Source organism: Argentina silus (genome assembly GCF_951799395.1).
Source record: "Argentina silus genome assembly, chromosome: 1".
Classification (NCBI taxonomy): domain Eukaryota; kingdom Metazoa; phylum Chordata; class Actinopteri; order Argentiniformes; family Argentinidae; genus Argentina; species Argentina silus.
In genome coordinates, this window is record NC_139655.1 from 16521350 (window position 1) to 16542232 (window position 20883).

Genomic DNA, 20883 nt, shown 5'->3' on the forward strand with positions numbered 1-20883 from the left:
GGGGGGGAGCTGCTTGCCTCATTCTGAAAGCCGATCCTCTCTGATCTCATAAAGTAGGGTTACCGACGGCGACCAGACAGACGGGCAGCTGGGAGACACGCCCATCCCATTCCCCCCGCCCCCTCTGGAGAGAGCTCGCACTGAGCCGACCGACCAACCCCCTCTGAAAATCACACACACGGAGAAACGTGGCGCGCGCACACAAACACACTCACGTATATACACCACACACTCACGTATAGCAACCACACTAAGCACCAATGCATACAATACACACACAATGTACAAACATTCTCACATTCCTCAGAAACAAACACAGACAGTTATGCATACATAAACACACATTTACCCCTGTACAATACACAAAACACATGTACATTTTGTACACACTCAATAATCTCATTTGGCTACACATGCTGCATAACAATACACACAAGCTGATACATTACAAGCGTAAAAAAGCGTAATGACAAGCGTAAAAAAAACAATTCAAATTGATAGACCAAACAAAAAAATCAAGCCTACGTAAAAGGAAGCAATGATGGCCTGCAGATAGTCCAGCTTTCTCCAGTCAGATAGGTCACAGACATAATTCACACAGGAGGGCAAAAGACATGGGGGGGGGGGGGTTCAGCTCAACACACACGCGCACGCACACGCGCACACACACCATAAGCTTAACACACACAGCCGCCATCCATCCACTCAATGCCTCTCTCCAGCAGCAGCACAGATAGACTTTCTGTGTGGACTTCCTGCTTCTTGGGCCACACATGGACCACTGGAACTCTCTAAGCGCCACTACACCGCATTTAGCCTAAATGTCTCCCTCCCAACCTACACAAAATGCAGTCAGGGAGAGCACACACACACACACACACACACACACACACACACACACACACACACACACACACACACACACACACACACACACACCTAGAGCAGTCAATCGACTCCTTTCAGTCTCTCCACCCCCCCCTTCACCCTTCTCTGGTTGAATGTGGTAAAGGGGAAGTGTGCAGTGCTGTAAAAACACACACCCTGGCCACAGATCAACTCAGCCAGACATACTTCAAACCCCTTTTACCTTTCCCCCATATATGCACAACCTGGGCTCCTCACTGTGCTAAAATGACTCACTGTTATTCTAGCCACGGCTAGCCAATGTAGGTCAGGACTTCTCAATGTAGGCAGTCACCCTGGGCTTAACATAATATACATACCTACGTATGTGTGTATTTCATATTGACGTTTAGCGAAAGTGTGTTTGGGGAGTGGGGGTGTGGTTTGAATTGCATGTGTACAGGAACTGAGGATGAGTGAAAGATGTTGAAAATGGCCAATGTATCGAAACATGGCGAGTTGGTCTCAATTCGAGAACAGTTTACCGTGAAGTGGTAAATCATTTTCAATTAAGTCTTTTTGCCTTGAATTGACCCAACCTTGCACCCCCACATATCCAAGTCCCCTTCTTACACACACACACACACACACACACACACACACACACACACACACACAAATACTCTCCCTCTCCTCCCTCCTGAACCTATAGTGTAAATTGCCTCCTCGTTTTATGCTTGAGGGCCTTTTAAAACTTGGTTAGCCACATGGGGTCAAGGGGTGTGTGTGTGTGTGTGTGTGTGTGTGTGTGTTTAATCTGCAGGACAAAGGGGGCCCCTCTCGCTCCCGCACAGAAAGAATGGGGACCAGGGGCCTATCATCTGAGCAGTTTACTGACAATAGAGAGGCCAGTGGGGTGTGGGTTGTGGGTTGTGGGTTGTGGGGTGTGTGTGTGTATGTGTGTGTGTGTGTGTGTGTGTGTGTGTGTGTGTGTGTGTGTGTGTGTGTGTGTGTGTGTGTGTGAACCACCTCCTGCCAACACACGTGTCAAAGACAAACCTGCCCAACTGTCCACGTGGCCCAGGGGAGAGATTTAGGGATGGAATGGGGGATGGGGGGGAAGGAGAGGAGAGGGGGATGGATAGGGGTTCAAAGCTGGGGACTGGGGGTGATGAGAGTATGAAAAGAGAGGGGGAAGAGTAGGAGGAGAAAGAGGGGATGCTAATCTGGCAGTTGTCAAAGTGACCCTGGACAGATGGCAAACAAACAAGGAGAGGCAGAATGAGGAAAGGATCAGTTTGGAGAGGGTGATGGTGGAAAGAAGGAGGGGAAAAGGGGGAAATAAGCAGACGCATCCCTTGCTTTTGAGCTCAAGCTGAATGACCTCTTCTTCCACACGTGTGGATACACACACACAGACACACAACACTATACACACAACACTATACACATCAGAGATATACACACCCACACGTGCACACACACACACACACACACACACACACACACACACACACACAGACCGCTCTTTGCTTCTGTCTCTCTACACTTCACTAGTTCACTTCCATGGGGGACACTAATAGGTGAAGGGACTACAAAGAACTTGGATGATTTGGTCTCTTCCTCTCAATCCAACTTTCTCCATCTTTCTCCCTGTATCTCTCCACATCTCCCTCTCTATATACGTCTCTCTCTGGAGGAAAGGAAGTAAGGAGAGAGGGAGCCACTTTAGACTGAGATGTAGCCCTGGTCTCTATGGGATAAGACCCCCCTCACCCTGACTGAACTTTGAAAGAGGTTACTGGGGAGGTAAATAGGTTAGGGGTTATTGTTAAATCTGATTGATGGCTTCTCATTACCATTACCCCCCCCCCCCCCACACACACACACACACACACACACACCTTCCATCCTCTCCTTCTCTCTGGCAGCTGCTTGTATGTCATCTGCGACACCTGCGGGGGTAACCGTTGTTGCTACACCTCGAGTCCTCCCCTAGCTAACCCACAGTGCCCTTAAATCATTGACACACACACACACACACACGCAAACGCTGACACATACTTTCATCCTACTATCTATGTGGGTTTTTTTTTTTTTTTTTTTATGTTTACATTGCTGTATGGGTGTATTGCACCCTAACCCTAACCCTAACCCTAACCCTAACCCACCTACAGTACCTTGTAATTATTGCCCTAAGCAGATTAATTAAGCTTTATAAAACAGGTTTGGAGAAATATGTAATCTGATTGGCTAAAACAGTGCTGCAAGCCATGCATTAAATCTAACATTTTAAGCTGAAAATCCATGTTTTCAGTATAAGTATATCAATATAAACCTTTTTGGTCAGAAATTAGCAATTTTGCAAAGTCAAAACCAGTATATAATCAAATATCTACTTTGATGATGTGTAGCAAGTGTGACGTCATCCATATGAGTTCTTTTCCCCACCCAGTAGACCCTTTTTTGTTAAATTCATATGAGCCAGAAATTCATATAAAGTAATACATATGAACCACTGAAAAAAAACACAATTTTGTGTTTCATTCACATACTTCCATCTATAGACAGGCTAGGCTATTTTGCACGAAAACTTCTTAACTAGCTACCTTCATGAACACTTCAGACCATACAACGATCAGGAACACAGCTCATTAGAAGTGCGATTTTAAAAGAGAGAAATCTTCAGGCTGTTAAACCCTGTAATTAGGCTAGGCCTAGAGAAATTAAAACTATAAGGATGGGATAGCATAATGGAGCACAAGAACGTGACTTTATTCTTTGAAGTCTAGCACCATCTCCATCTGTTCACGCAGGCAGGCATATGTAGCATCTTGACAGGCATTAGTAATCATTCTCAAAGTAAATTTGTAAGCCTTACAATAGCCTACAGTAGACCTATTAAACTAAACTAAAAATAATTAATATGTTAAATGAAAATATCCATGGCTAATCAAATAGGCTACGCTTTCTTGCTCACCATGTGCTGGCTACTAATCTAGGCCAGAGTGGTATATTAGAAGAGTGGTGCCAATGAAAGGGTACATTTTCTGTTGGCTAACGCTTATGGAGACTGAAATAGTTCCTTCACACAAACCTATGGAGCAAGTTGCCAGACAACCATTTGCTTGCTTGCGTAGCCAGCCCGAGAAATATTGCTATCTTAGATTATAATTTTCGAACTGAATAGATACTGTAATTAAAATGTCTTAGCTATACTAACATTTGTGTGTTTAAAACAATTCAAGAGAGTTTTTGCAAATGTGTGGTAGTTTTATTGTTTTACTTCAGACTAGCTATGACGTTTTGGGTCTGAAACTACGTTTTTTCTTCCGCCATCTTTCCCCGTGTGAAGTCTTGGTAGCCCCGCCAATTTAGATATCAATAAAAAATCTACATCGGGCAAGAAGGATTTTTTGTAACTATGTGAAGCCTCATTGGCGCCACTCTTCTAATATACCACTCTGATCTAGGCTACTCATCTCTGCTTGCTTATCGGTCATTGCCTGGTGCTCATGCAGTGCACCACAACATGCAACATTGGGCCTCATGCAGGAAGCGATATACGAACACATTTCCTCAGTTGTTAATATTTTGTTAGTACTCATTGATTTCTGGGATTCACCAATGTTTTCTTATTTTTGGTCTTCTCTTAAGTAAGAGAACATTTTGCGATCAAGATAAGAAAAAAAACCATCTCGTTTTCACAGTCTACAAATTGTTTGTCCAACGCAAGCAAAATTTGAGGAACATAAGAAACGCATGAATATCATATAATCTAATTTAAATGTACATGTTTTACAGTAATTATAATGACTGGATTATTAAATTCGTCGGCTAAAGAAATACTATTGGTCTATTGATCCCAATTAAGACTATAAAAACCCTTGGATGATATTGCGTGCGTTCAGCTTCTGAATGGCTTACATACTCTGCTCTGTGCTTTGGCCATCCAGGCCTTACGTAGAGAACGCGTTTTTAGAGATCGCACAGATCTATTTGATGAGACGGATGAATGGCTGCTGAGCCGTTTCAGATTGCCAAAAGCAGTGCTTTTAGATTTGTCCAATACTCTGGACCCTGCCCCGTATATAGTGCTTAGGCGGCGTTACCTATGCTAATAACAAAAAATCGGCCACGCGCCTCCAATGTATGAGCAAGTGGGATTCATCATTCAGCACATCTGGGTAACAGCAGATTTGGATGGTTAAGAACGTTTGGTGCATCTGGAGTTGACTTCTCTTATTTTTTCTCTCAACAGAAAATTAAGAGAAAATATAACAGACATTTAAGACAATGTTGCTGCATGAGGCCCAATGTATCACTGCAGCGACCCGCACCAGCTATCGCAACATTGTTTTAAAAGGTCGACTCAGGCCCTCAAGTTTTCCCCACCTTTCTACACACACACACAACATTTGGGAAATAATTTATTAAATGCTGGTAATGAATGTACAAAGGCATATCAAAAGTGGGGATATACCAAATTACAAAATAATTATCAGAGGGAGATAACAAAAGCAGAAGGGGGGAAATCCCTGGCACAAATTCCACCCTGTTATAGCCAACATTGAGTGAAATGCATCAATTAAATAAATTGCTCAGAACTTGGCTACAGTAGCAACATGAGTCTGTATGGGAAACGGTAGCTTATAATTTGCCCTTTGCCTCGGCAAGGATTTGCCATATGTTTCAACCACAAAGTTGTTAATAACTCCCTTATGACACTATCCCAGTAAAAGTTTGCAACCAGTGAAAATAGCCAATAACCTGTCACAAAGTTAGGTGTTGTGGGAGCTTTCTGAGGTAACTATAATTAAGTGTATTTACACTGTGGAATTCAAAGGCATTGTAAGATGTGCAGAACACTGAAGGTGTGCTTTAACAAGGTTATCCTGTCTTCCGGTCGTTTGGGGAGTCAACTTTTAACAAAAATAGCATGTTCAGCGGGAATCCTCAGAAAAAACAATGGGAGTTTTAGAAACGCATTAATGCACTCCAGGGTGTGCATTATCATCTTATGTCCACGTGCCTCCAGGGGTAAGCGCACTCGACCTGTGGTCTTGTGGCCTGTGTCACAACTGCCCGAAGTGTGCAGATGTCGGCTGTTAATGCATTCATTGCATACCCTGGTGTGCATTAATGGTTATGTATTGTACTCTACATCTAATTAAGGATTCACACATGTTCCTCCCTACATGCTAGGTAAGCACAATTCCACAGTATAATTCGGTAGTAAATAGGATCTGTGTGGATTTGTGCTGCCAGGAACAGGTAACCCAAGCCTAAAGCCTTGGATGGCAGCAAGATGAAGGATGGATGGGAGGAAGGGAGGGGAGGGAGGGTTGGAGGACATAAGGGAGGCAGGGAGGCTACTTTGGTCCCTCTACCCTAGCCTCTGAAATATTCAGAACCACAACCCCAGTCACTCTGCCTCCGGTTACCAGCACCTGGACAGCAGGGCTAGGGCTGGGACCAGGGGTTATCAGGTTTCACCCTACATCAGCTACCTATAGCTGTGCACCTAACACAGCTAGAGAAGTGTGTGTGTTGTACTCAAGCCTATCTGTGTGTATGTGTCAACATGGATATGTGTTAAAGGTGCATTATGTGACATTCAAACTTTCTAATGGTTGTAATGACTCCCCATGGGCATTGTATATTGTGTCACAGTTGTGCAACAATCAAAAACTAACCAAACAGTTGTGAGAGTGAGGTAGATTTTTTTGACGGCTGTTGGTTAGTGACATGTTGGGTGGAATTACCAATATTATGTGATTGTTATTTTTCAATGTTGACATAAGGTTGTCATTTGATGCTCATTATCTAATGTTGCCACATGATTTCATATGGGTTGAAAATGAATGTTTTCTTAACATTGGCAGTTGATGGTTAGCATTAGACCATCTCACAGGTGAAAATAATAGTTTTTAAAATGTTGCATATTTATGTAAATACAACTGCAAAAGTCTACAATGTACAACAATGTACTACAAACCAAAATGTTGTGGGTTCAAATGCCAAACAGGGTCTTAAAGAACAGTGGTTATTCAATTGTAATACTCATATCCAGTTGTGGTCAGAAGTTTACATACACTTGTAAAGAACATGTATGTCTTGAGTTTCCAATAATTTCTACAACTCTTATTTTTCTGTGATGGATTGATTGGAGCACATACTTCTTTGTCACAAAAAACATTCATGAAGTTTGGTTCTTTTATGAATTTATTATGGGTCTTCTGAAAATGTGACAAAATCTGCTGGGTCAAAAATATACATACAGCAATGCTAATAGTTGTAGAAATGATTGGAAACTCAAGGCTGCCATGACATACATGTTCTTTACAAGTGTATGTAAACTTCTGACCACAACTGTAGCTTCTGTTAAGTAAAGCATTCAAGTTCTATGATGAAATGTTATTTTTTACTTCTCTTTGATCAGGAATCAATTGGCAACCTTGTTACACTGTCAGATCATGACTGTCAAATAATGACATATAGAAAACTTTCCTTTACAGTCCACATTCAACCTTGTCACAATGTTGTGTGATGTCAAATGATTTTCAGAATAACTGTATATTCAACCCATGATAAACAATAGACAATTCAATCCATGAGTAACAACATTGGATGATGACCATCAAATGACAACCATAAACCAACATGGTATGATGGTGTTACCACATTCTACCGTGCAATGCTTGGTTTTAACATTGTCCCACAATTATTTTCCATCATCTCTCTATGGTTGGCGCAAAACAGTGAATCAACATCCTTTTACATATATTTATACAATGTTTAAATTTAGACATTGCTGCACTATACAATTTTCCGTCATAACCAATATACAACGATATAACCAAAAAACAATGTTAATACAATGTTGAAAGAAATATTTCATTTATGAATGCTGTTTTTGTCCTAAAAAGCACTTTGTAAAACGGAGTGTATAGGAGCGACACATGCAGAAACTACAGCTAATGTCAGATGCTGCAAGTCCATTACGTGGAGTTATATTATTATTAAGGAGGATGTTGTTATTTGGAACTTCAAACTGAATTTCGCCTAAAAAAATCCGCCACCTCTGACCATCAACAGACTTAAGTATGGGGGGGGGGTCACATACACATAAACACAAACACACACTGGCCCTGTTACATTATTTACCGTACCTGGCACAGATGGACTCAGACAGATATCATGTGTAGCTCCTTGAAGTGTTTTACTATGGTCCCAAACCATTGGAGGCTGGTGGTAGCAGACAACATAGGACGGGCGCATTGTAATGCATGGAGTGAGGAATGTTATCAAAAGCCTGTCCTAACCCTAACCCTCATGTTGAACTCCAACTCTGCACCTAGGTGACAACCTACCAACTAACCCCCCCCCCCCCCGGACAATTGTACTACTCTTACCCTATAGTATTCCTATAAACTGTACATACTGTATCTTCACTTGTACACACTGCTCTTACTACATACCACTGCTCTTCTGTACATATCTGTCTATACTGTTCATAATGCACATACCCTTATTTTTTTTTACTAATCTTATAATGCTACTGTTAATACACTGCACATATCTGTACATACTGTACATATCTGTTTATACTGTTCATACTGCATTCCATATTTATTCTGCTTATTTACTCTGCTTTAATGTTACTGTTAATACATATATGCTGCTTATAGTGCACTGCTTATACAACTCATATGCTGCATACTGTTCATACTGCATTCTATATTTATTCTGCTTATAATGTTACTGTTATTACATATACTCCTTATAGTGCACTACTTATACAGCTCATATACTGCTTATACTGTTCATACTGCACTCTATATTTATTCTGCTTATAATGTTACTGTGAATACATATACTGCTTATACTGCACTACTTATACTGCTCATATACTGCTTATACTGCACTACCTGTATATATTGTTCACACTGCTTTTTTTGCACTTCTGGTTAGACGCTAACTGCATTTCGTTGTCTCTGTACTTGTACTCTGCACAATGACAATAAAGTTGAATCTAATCTAATCTAATCTAACCCAATTTGTGCAGTGCCATTATATTCATCCTGAATTGCATCCTGAAAGCAGAAAGAAGCCACGACCCAAAACTTTGGACATGTCAGAGTTCAAATTGGACGTGACAGTGTCTTCACATGTTGTTGATCAACTCACACTGTGCATTTACAACCAATATTTACATTTTGGGTGTCTTCATGAGAATTTACTGTGCTGTAACAAAATTGCCTTAGTTGATTATTTACATTTACATCTTTGACATTTAGCAGACGCTTTTATCCAAAATTGTTAAATTCAATGTATAAGAGAGTTCACTCCTATTACAAGACTAAACAACACAATAATATGAGTGTACAATAATTTTTCACCTGCAAGGGCTTAGTTAAAATACCAACATCTCTAGCATGTGGTCCTGCATCGCAGGTCACCTCTAGACTACAGGCTACCTGTAACAGATAAAACAAGAGAGCAATACAAAGTTATACAAAGTTAAGTGAACGACAACACGCTGGACTGGTGCCAAACCAACCCCAGGGCTACACAGCTTTCCTTTCAAAGGAAGACATAATTAAGATATGAATCTAAAAACATGCTAATATGGGGTAGGCTACATTGACTTCAATTGGTCTTTGGTTAGAAAATGTTAAAGTTAGAGGTCGGTAGAACTCATTCACTCACTCACACACTCACACACTCACATACACTCACTGAGAACTTTATTAGGAACACTATACTAATACTGGGTAGGGCCTCCCTTTGCTCTCAAAACAGCCTCAATTCTTCGTGGCATTGATTCCACAAGATGTTGGAAACATTCCTCTGAGATTCTGGTCCATGATGACATGGTTGCATCACACAATTCCTGCAGATTTTTCATGTGCACTTTCAAGCTGTGAATCTCCCGTTCTACCACATCCCAAAGGTGTTCTATTGGATTCAGATCTGGTGACCGTGACGGCCACTGAAGAACATTGAACTCATTGTCATGTTCATGAAATCAGTTTGAGATTACTTTTGCTTTGTGACATGGAGCATTATCATGCTGGAAGTAGCCATTAGAAGATGGGTAAATTGTGGCAATGAAGGGATGCACATAGTCAGCAACAATACTCAAATAGGCTGTGGCATTCAAGCGATGATTGATTGGTATTAACAGGCCCAAAGTGTGCCAAGAAATCATTCCCCACACCATTACATCTCCACCATGATAAGGTGTACAGATGTTCCTAATAAAGTGCTCAGTGAGTGTGTGTGTATATATATATATAGCAGCTTGGGCAGATCAGGGGAAGCCCAAGAGGACAGCTAGGACACAGGGCTGTTCTCTACCACCGACAAGCATTTGGTTTCTCCATTTCCTCAAGACTGAGCAGGGGAGCTAAATAAGACACTTTAGAGATTAGGGGGTAGGGACTCCAGGGAGGTCTTTCTCTCTCTCTAACGCAAACATGCACACACATTAATCTATGTGTGTGCAAGCAAGCAATGGTTAGCCCCCAAACCCCTGCACGATCACTCCACTCTTCCACTTCGGCTGCCCGCCTGGCACCACCACCTCTACGTGGATGCAGCGGCCGCGCCACTCGGTCACAGCTTTTCACTGTCCTGGCGCCCCGCTGGTGGAATGAGCTTCCCCCCACTGTCAGGATTGCAGAGTCAGTACCGATCTTCTGCCGTAGATTGAAAACCCATCTCTTCAGGCTACATCTTAACAGTCCTTCCTAAGACCTCTTCACCCCCACTACCCTCCCTGTACTAACCCTAACCCCAACCCTTGAGACCTCTTCACCCCCACTTCCCCCCTGTACAAGTTCTCTCCTGTTAATAAATAATAATAAAAATAAATAAAAAAGGCCCCTGGTGTGAGCAGTGATTACTTTGTCTTATGATGACTGTTGGATAGATGATTCACTTACTTAAACACATGTATTTGTTGCAAGTTGCTTTGGATGAAGGCGTCTGCTAAATGCCATAAATGTAAATGTATGCATTTATCAATAAGTTGTGATGGTCATTATCATTCCATAGTGTTAAACAAAGGCTTATCTTGTTATCCATCACAATTTACAACCCTCAAAACCCCTATGAAATTGATTGAAATTCTAACGTTTCCATGAAATTCTAACGTTTCCATGACAACCACCGTGGAAGGGATGGCACACACACACGGACAGGGATTGATGTGCACTGGAGATGGCTTCCCTCACGAGGAGGACTGAAAGATGGGGAGGATGGGGAGATGAGGGGTATAATGAGCTTGGCTCCCATTTCCCCAACATTTCCATTCTCTTCACTCATTCTATCTCTCGATCCTTTCTATAGTCCCCAACAGCAATACTGTCATCCTCTAACAGCTACATTTCCCATAGGCAGGTATTGTCGATTCCTGTCCTTGAGTGTGTAAATTGGAGTTATGCTGATCTAACGTCAGTTTTGAGGGTTTCCCAGTAATGTTTAGGGTTGGAATTGTGGGAGGATAAGGCTATGCTAGATCAGCACCTACAGGTAACTTCTACCAGGGTGTGTTACACTCCATTGTGACTGCCAATGGAACCTGGTCCTAGCATAGGTTTTTTTTCTTATGATGGCTGATGAATAGATGATTCAGTTACTTTCGGCATATGTACTTGTTGTAAGTCGCTTTGGATAAAAGCATCTGTTGAATGTCAAAAAATGTAAATGTAGCTTTCACCAATCAGATCAGTGATAAACTTACCTCAAAAATGGTAGGATACATCCATGTGTATGCACTTCCATGTGTGTGCGCGCGCGCATGTGTGTGTTTGTGTGTGTGTGTGGCAGGTTGAGGGTAACCTTTCACCAGTCTTGAGAGGTTGAGAGGTTGGAATCTGGGCTGAGGCAATGGGGACTGGGTCACAAGAACCGGCTAACAGCTTCCAAGAGAGAGTTCATGACCATGAGAAAGGCTCAGTATCAGTCTCTACTTTCAAGTTAGTGAAGTGTCTACTCCTACTCCTAGGCCTGTATATTAAAGTTCTATTATATTATAATAAGTTGTTTTCAGATCAGTAGCCTATTCTACAGTATACTATTCTATTATATACTGTTGTAGTAGTATTTTGGGGGATTACGTAATTTTGTTAATCCCACTGAGATTAGGCTACATACTGGAGACTTGAGGAACTGCGGATCTGGGGCAAAGGCTTAATCTGAGCAGCCTCACAAAGACTTCATTTTCATAGGAACGGAAGTGAGAAGGCTAGTCGAACAACCACAACACAGCAGTGCCCAAATTAATATCCTGCGCCCATTCTTATAAATACCTATAAATAAAGATGAGGCTTTAATAAAGCCTTTACCAGGTAAATTGACTGAGAACATGTTCACATGTTCTCTTTTGCAGCAACGACCTGGGGAAGAGTTGCGGGGGAGAGGAGAGGGAGCATCTAAACAAACTGTTTAGATGCTCCAAAAGTTTGAATGTAGCCACCATGGGTTTTCTTTACATTAGTCACACACACACACACACACACACACACACACACACACACACACACACACACACACACACACACACACACACACACACACACATACATACATATAGTACAATCAACCCACACTGGCCAAACAGAGCCCAGTAGGTGGTTTTGAAACCATGTATAACAGCTAAAGTGACAATGGGTGTAGACTCTCTCCTGACACTGCCAACTCATGTGTCTCTGACTAATTCAAGGAGAGCGGTATCCTTTCCACCCTTGCAGGGTCACCTTTACCTACAGGAGAGGACACTGATACTGTGGATAGGGGGATGGAAGGATGGAAGGAAGAAGGGGAAGGGAGGTAAAGGGAGCAACAGAATTAGTATTTTTGAAGTGAGAGCACTGGAGAAGAGAAGTAAGGTATGGCACAGTGAGGGATGAGAAGAGTGTGCATCCATAGAGATAAGACCTCAAGGAGAGGAGGGGGATTTGGACAATGGAAGGCAAATGGCTGGTTGATAGCAGCATCATTCCACAAGACCAGAGAGCAAAGAGCAAGAAGGTTCCTACAGTTGATGGTGGTGTTCCAGAATATATCCAGAAGGGATATATTCAACCCCCTCTTCCCCAACAAAACTGATATACGAAGACATCACATTGATACTGACACTCACATTCCAATTGACACATATTCATGTAGGATGCTAATAACATTATTTCCTGAATCCATCCAATCCTAACCCATTAACTTTTGTCTCTTTCTTCAAAGACCAGTGGTTTGTCATGTTTGGCACCTAAGTCTCTCTCTCTCTCTCTCTCTCTCTCTCTCTCTCTTTCTCTCTCTCTCTCTCTGTCTCTCTCATACTAGGGTCTGACCTAGATCCTTTTCCCAAATGAAAAGAGAAAATTAATTAATGAATAAATCACAAGTGGGGGATGTGCTCCATATTCTCTGAACCCGTTGCCCTCATGCCTCTCTCTCTCACACACACGTACACACGCATGCACGCACGCACACACACAAAACATACTCATACAGAAACACCTTCCTTGTACAGAAATATTCAATACTAATTGGGATGACCTCAGAGTCTTTCCAATTCTGTGTATATGTGAGAGAAGGAGAGAGATGAAGAAATGGAAAGAGAGAGAGTGTGATATTAATCTGTTCATCAAGCATTACAATCACAGCCTAAATATTGGCTAGATTGCACCAATGACTTCCTGGAGAAAGTGCTGTGAGTGTCTTCAATGTCAGGACCATTCATTTCCAGTCACATTGTGAATTTTGTTTAACAAACATGACAACATAAGCAACAGTCATACCACCCTGCATTCCTGCTGGCTTGACTGGGAAGTTAAGTAGGGTTTGCCTTGGTCGATCCTTGAATGCAAGACCATCAGAAAATGGGCTGCAAGAAGTGGTGTTGGAGGGCCAGTAGGGGCACTCCTCCCTCTACTCTAGTCTAAGGGGTCCCTAATGCCCCAGTGCCTGTGTAGGGTGCCATTCTTTGGATGAGACATTAAAGCAAGGTCCTGACTCTTTGTGTCATTAAAACCCCATGGCACTTATTGCAAGAGTAGGCATGTTAACATCAGTGTCCTGGCTAAATTTCCAACCTGGCCCTCATACTACCATGGCCCTCATACTACCATGGCCCTCATACTACCATGGCCCTCATACTACCATGGCCCTCATACTACCATGGCCCTCATACTACCACGGCCACCTAATCATCCCCTGCTTTCAACTGGCTCATTTATCCCCTCTCCTCAGTCCCTGTAACTCTTCTCCGGGTCATTGGTGCAAATGAAAATATGTTCTCAATCAACTTGCCTGGTAAAATAAATAAATAAATAACAGTGGCTAAAATCACACTCTGAAACTCGGCTGCTGTAGGCCTACATCCTCTCCCCCAGTTGTCTTCATTCTTATCTCTCCCTTTTCCTTCCTTTACTTACAGCCCCTCTCTCCCTACCTCGCTCTCTCCCACTCTTTCCTTCCCTCCCTCCTCTCTCAGATAGGGTTGCTGGGCACAGACTAATCAAAAGACACCCTTCCCTGACGGCTGGTCTCCAGCAGTCACTTTAACAGCAGGCCATGAGTCACGACATACATATATGCTGCTACAGATTTCTGTGTGCTACGCTAACACACAGGTGTCTATGAGGCTAGGTCTATCTGTATGTGAAGAGCTTCATGTCAAAACATTATCCATTTGTAAAATGTTTGGTCATGTGACATTTATCATAAAAAAATATTCTTCTAAACAATCTTCAAAAATATGATTATTATGTAAACAAACAACATAACATGCCATTTTCATTTCAAATGTATTATAAACTGTTTTATTTCATGATGGCAACCATGTTATTGGAAAGAAAGTTCATTTTTTGAAAATGATGGATATCTAGAGCAAAGCTATTATTACAAGCTATATATTACACATTTTATGTGACTAGTAAACAACTGTTTGGGACTAGGCTATAGCTGTCTTCACTGGGACTAGGCTATAGCTGTCTTCACTGGGACTAGGCTATAGCTGCCTTCACTGGGACTAGGCTATAGCTGTATTCACTGGGACTAGGCTATAGCTGTCTTCACTGGGACTAGGCTATAGCTGTCTTCACTGGGACTAGGCTATAGCTGCCTTCACTGGGACTAGGCTATAGCTGTATTCACTGGGACTAGGCTATAGCTGTATTCACTGGGACTAGGCTATAGCTGTCTTCACTGGGACTAGGCTATAGCTGTCTTCACTGGGACTAGGCTATAGCTGCCTTCACTGGGACTAGGCTATAGCTGTATTCACTGGGACTAGGCTATAGCTGCCTTCACTGGGACTAGGCTATAGCTGTCTTCACTGGGACTAGGCTATAGCTGTCTTCACTGTAAAAGAGACAGAAGAAAACCCCTGAAATGGTTGATCACTAAACTTCACTAAACCTGCAATTATCAAAGGAGAAAACACAGCTAGAAACAGTCCTAATGCTAACACTAGCTCCAGACCTAAACCTGGCAGGATGGTAGTAAGAGGGAAGAACAGACCTCAGGTTAGGATATTTTCGAGTTTCACATCACCTCTACTGTTTTACATATCCATATTGTATATGACTGTTTACTGTAGAATTAATACCAGAGATCCACCAATCAGAATACTGAGTATCAGTTGGGACAATATTGGCCTAAAATGCTGTATATGGAATCTGAGATAAGGAATGCTATTTAGCGATCCAATGCCATGATGCAAACTGTCGTAAAGACTTGCTAAACACATGCGTCGTCCACTGACGGCAGTACAGCTGAGGTGACGTGAGTGCGGTGACAACAATAACAATCATGTCTGCAGTCTGGAATGAATTTACTTGAGACAGACACCAGTACAAAGGCATGCACAATTTGCTAAGGATAGTGTTTCGAGGGGTGGCAGTAGCATTTCACATCTTAAAAAGTTCAGTACTGCTGTTGCTTATCAATTAAGTTCTAATGGCAACTATACATGCCCAAACCATAACAGCCCCTCCGCTTGGGCAGATCCTTTTTTCTCCAAACTTGCATTACTCTAGTACATGATAATATTCATCTTATCTGTCCACAATAACCTTTTCCAGAACTCTGCATGGTTTTTAGGTACTTTTTAGCAAACCGTAACCTGACCATCCTTTTTTGAGGATAACTAGTGGTTTGCACCTAGCTGTGAAGACTGTTATTCGGCTGGTGACGTATTCTGCGGAGAGTAGTACACTTGTTAATTAAAAAGCAATATTTCTGTCCCATGCATTCATATGACAGGCACTTTTGTTAAATGTGTGCATTTTATTTTATGCCTGATGTTCTTCCTTTCTGTTGAATCAATAAATAGATCTTCTTAAAAATGTTGGATGTGTTCATTAGTTATTCAGTAATAGCAACAGCAGTCGACCACAATGTTATTCTGGCTGCCATGCGTTAAGAGTTGTGTAACCGTTGTCAAACGGTTATGACGGTTATAACGATTATTTTCATGACAACCGACTTTTACCTAAAATTCCATGACCATCACAGCCCTACTATCTATATAAACTGTTGTCATTTCTAAATGGTGAAACCAATATGTACACAAAAAAACCTCAAATAAAAGTGGAGAATTTCTACTTTAACCTCATAGTAATTGTTTGATTTCAAATCCAAACATTTGGAGTATAGAGCCATTGTCCCATTACTTATGCAGGGTACTGTATCTTGGGTGAGTTTGCCCTGCTGTATCCTAAACTGAACCATTAGAGGAAAAAAATCAAATCATGTGGAACACACAAACCCCACATGACATCACCACACACACACACACACACACACACACACACACACACACACACACACACACACACACACACACACACACACACACACACACACACACACACACACACACACATCCTTGACAACACTGTAACAAGCAGACACGCACACACATATTAAATCCCATAACCACACAAACACCCACCCAGACATTGAATCGCCACCACATGACAAATCAGGGCGGAGGAAATGTCAATCCTCTGTCATCTAAATGCAAATGAGCACCACTTGCTCTATAAGGCGAGATCTTTATTATTCACAAATGAGAAAAAATAAACTTGTGAGATGAGATAACAGACATAGCAGAGCCACTAGTTATCTGTTACAGACACAACACTTCATCTTCCTCAACGGCGCTCAACATTCAGCAGTTTTGCCACATTAGTGCAACATTCCAAGCCCTGCTGAGTTTAGGCTTGTCTACCTACTTTTGTGCATAAGAGTTTGCCTGGGCTAGGTGTTTCACAAATTAATGGCTTCATAAATGACTTGATTCATACAACATATACAAATGTTAGTTAACCTGCGCAGTGCCTAGGTCAGGCAGAACCTTCTGAACATGCAGAAAACCATCTTCATTGCAGTCACACACTGTAAAGGCAATGTTGTGTATAAACTGATTACCTGTCAAAGTTAGGATCAATGGGAAACCACAGTATATCCTTCCTGTCTTCAGCTGTAGCCTAGTCATTGTCACTGTCAGTCACTTTAGGGTGCAGTAAAGCGTGAAAGTTTACTGCTTCCACAGTGCTGTGCGGGAAGGCGGCAGAGTGGTGTAGTACAGTATGTGTGTGTGTTTCTCTACCCGGTGACTGAGTATATGGCTGGATGAGAAAGCAGCCCTAGAAACACAGATTTTCAGAAGCAGATATATGCAAGACATAACCTACATTCTGCCCTCCTGCTGTGAAGACATGCAAGCACATAGTGAATAGCTAAACAAGTGTGTAAAACAAAAACAACCTACAGACTAGAAATGCCTTCTCGACAAGGGTTCCCCTGAGATACTTAATCTCAATTTGACTCCTTGTATGAATAAATAAAGTAAAAAAAATAAAAATAATTATAATTATATCCAGGCAAGGGAACCCAAGCAACTTCATTGTTAAAGGCAACTGTCAAGTCATTGTCCACTGCAATAATGTTGGATAAAAGTCTTTGCGCAGTTAACATTGTCTGCCTAGTGTCTGTCATCTTTAAAAACAGTGTGGACTGGATTCTTAACCAGTACTTTTCAATAAATTCAAGCATCTGCTAGCTAAGTCTGTATGGCATGAAAATTACCATCTTTATAGGACTTAGTTCAGTAAAAGGAGAGATGGTATCTAGTCTATTAACTAAATCCCATCTGTCAACTGAATCTCTCCCCTTTTACAGAGTCTCATAATTTTCCCAGAGGGGAGAGGGAGAAAGAATAAAGCAGGGAGACATAGTAAGATTGAGGGAGCAAGAGAGAGACAGCAAGAGAGAGACAGCAAGAGAGAGACAGCAAGAGAGTCACTCAGATAATAGGGAATGGAGAGACAATATGAGGTAGTGAGACAGTGGAAAAGAGAGAGCGATAGACAGAGAGAAGTTGCAAGAGAGAGGAAAAGGGGAGAAGTGCAAACGAGATGACAAAATATATTAAAAAGCGAAAAAAGACAATGGGATGCTACAGACATGTGAGTCAGATGGCATGAGAAAGAGAGAGTGAAATATAATTCTGCAGTGATAGGATGACAGAGAGAGAAGAGGAAAATACACAGTGAAAGAAAGTTGTGGTAAAATAGATTGGTTAAGAGGGAGGAATAGTGAGAGAGAGAGTGGAGAAAGAGAGTGGAGGGGGTTGAGAGGAAGACAGTGATAGAAAATTCTGGTATGGGGCAGGTACAGTATATAATGCAGGAAAAAGAGAAAATATAAATAATAAAGGAGCCAAAAGGACAGAGTAAGAGATAAAGAACAGAAGGGTGAACAATTTGAGAGAATATGAGATGTCTTGGGGCACCAAATCTGGCCTGATCTCCCGTAGTGACTGGCTGGGCAGATCTAGCAGACAGATAAATGAGCCTGTCACCATGGTGTTCCATCCCTCCATGCCCCCTGTGCTCCCCTCCCTCCCTTTTCCCCTACTCCCCTGACAGGGCATCCATCACAACCACACACCCACCAACCTACATACTCCCATCAGCCCCCCTTCCTGAATTGTAACCCAAATTAAGTGGGTCTGTGCATGGCACCTGGCCCCTTCCCTGTGGACCACCTAGCACCCAGCTGCTTGATGACTGGCCCAGCCTATGACTGCATGAGGGCACAGGGTAGGCAGCCAGCTGTGGCAGCATCTGACCCCAAACCAGGGCCCTTTCCCCTTGAGTCGTCACCTATACTTACTTATCGCAGATAGTTGGTCTAACTCCTAAACAGTAGGTAAAGGAGTTTGCAAACTTTGGCCATGTAAAATACTGTCAAAAAGTGAAACACCATCTATAATTAAAGGTTTGTGTGGGATGGTGTGCTATATTGTGATCATAACCTTCCCAAGTCCTGAACAGCATGAAGTATATCAGGGACTCAATCAACATTAACCTTGTCCCATCTTCTTGAGAGACATATAATATCAGATATACCATAGCCTAGTTGAACTCTTCATGTGAACCTGACTAAACCTTGGCTGCACGATACAAAACATACACACACCTTTGTGGATCAAAGATCTCATTGGATCAAAGATCTCATGTTTATGATGTGAATGACGTCTGACCAACGAACATACCTCATTATAAAACCGACTTAAATGCAATAACAGGATAACTGCATAATATACTCATAAATCATTGTGAACATAAAATACACTGCTTTATTTTAAACAAACGTCACCTATTCAATGCACTACTGAATGTGTTAGGCTTTGTTTACCTACTCCTGAAAGTTTAGAAAGCATTTTAAAAACTTTAAAAACTGATATATTTTTTACATCATTGTTTGGTCAAGGATCCATCGATTCACATTCATTAGAGAGTTTTGGTAATAAATTGTATGTCGCTGGTGCTGAATAGACGCCGCTTTTTATGTTGTAATGTAAACTCAGAAACACGAGCACTCACCGTTGAGAAGTCAACTTGGCTAAAAACGATAACTGTGTAAAATGTCCACACATATCAAAGTGGAAACTGGAAACTCACACGTTGTTTCGCGCGTTACAAAATCGTTTGTTACCGAATGCCCCAATGAAAATTGTAATTAATGTGTAACAACCTACTGCGTTCGCTCCTTTGTTACTTCAGTACAGCTCGCGCAGTCGATGCAATGTGAATATCCATTCACCCCGTATAACACACGGTGATTGGTGGAATCTGTCACAACATATAAATCGAGTGACGCCATTGGCTTCAGGTTATTTCCTTGCTCTAGTATCTGTCCAGTTATCACGATTGATTTGGAAAAATGTATCTTCATTGCTTGTGATGAATTTGAGACAACTAAAATCGATGGATATTGGAGATATTGCCACATGCCTACCGAACTGGTATTACAAGTCCAATACATGAAGGTTGCAGCCCTTGTGTATAGAGGCTAGTGTATGGAAAAGCAGCTCATGTGAACTTCTCATATTCAAATTTGCTTATGTAGTTTAAGCCTATTTTTTTGTTGTTGAAAAATGCTCGGATTCATGGTTAAGAATTGATCATTCTAATATATCACCTAACTGATTATGTCATGATGAGAAGTTCTGAGAGGTCTGGCGGAGACAAATAAAGGAAATTAATGCATTTACATTGTTGTTTTTGGAGGAGTGGAATGGACGAATATGAATGGAATGGACAGATCAATATAATTTCAGGATCGATTCTGATATGATTTGGGTGGGTGACCACTGTTCAACATAAAACGCATTCGTCATTTCAGCTGTGTTCTGTGAACGAGAATAGTGGAACGCCCACTTAGCTCGGTTGTACGTAAATGAGGATATCTTGAAAATAAAAGTGCCCAAGTTAAAGTTGTTTAAGCATTTAGAAATACTGAATATAGATAAAGGAACCACAAATGATATGTAACTATATCTGAAAATAAACATTTGATCCTCTCAATGTATTATTTGTGTTTTTAAGGGTTTGTAATTCTTCTACTATTCTAATTACCGTGATGAAAGACTGCTGCACTGCATATGGGAGCTATAATGGTTTATCCAATATAATTGAGTTTCAACCATGATGGATGTCATACAGAGTGTTCCTGGCC

At 41.6% G+C, this 20883-nt stretch overlaps 1 protein-coding gene across 2 annotated transcripts in view; it reads right to left on the bottom strand.

Moving 5' to 3' along the window:
- LOC310810261 (SPRY domain-containing SOCS box protein 4-like) overlaps nucleotides 1-19927 on the bottom strand; it is a 53859-nt gene extending 33932 nt beyond the window's left edge. Inside the window, exon 1 of one of the 2 annotated variants that reach the window (XM_083677955.1) lies at nucleotides 19900-19927. The gene's annotated coding sequence lies outside the window, so the exon portion shown is untranslated. Of the gene's footprint in view, nucleotides 1-19748; nucleotides 19827-19899 lie in introns of those variants that run through there. The other variant, XM_083677956.1, reaches the window with a different exon arrangement.
- Between the last annotated feature and the right edge of the window lie 956 nt (nucleotides 19928-20883).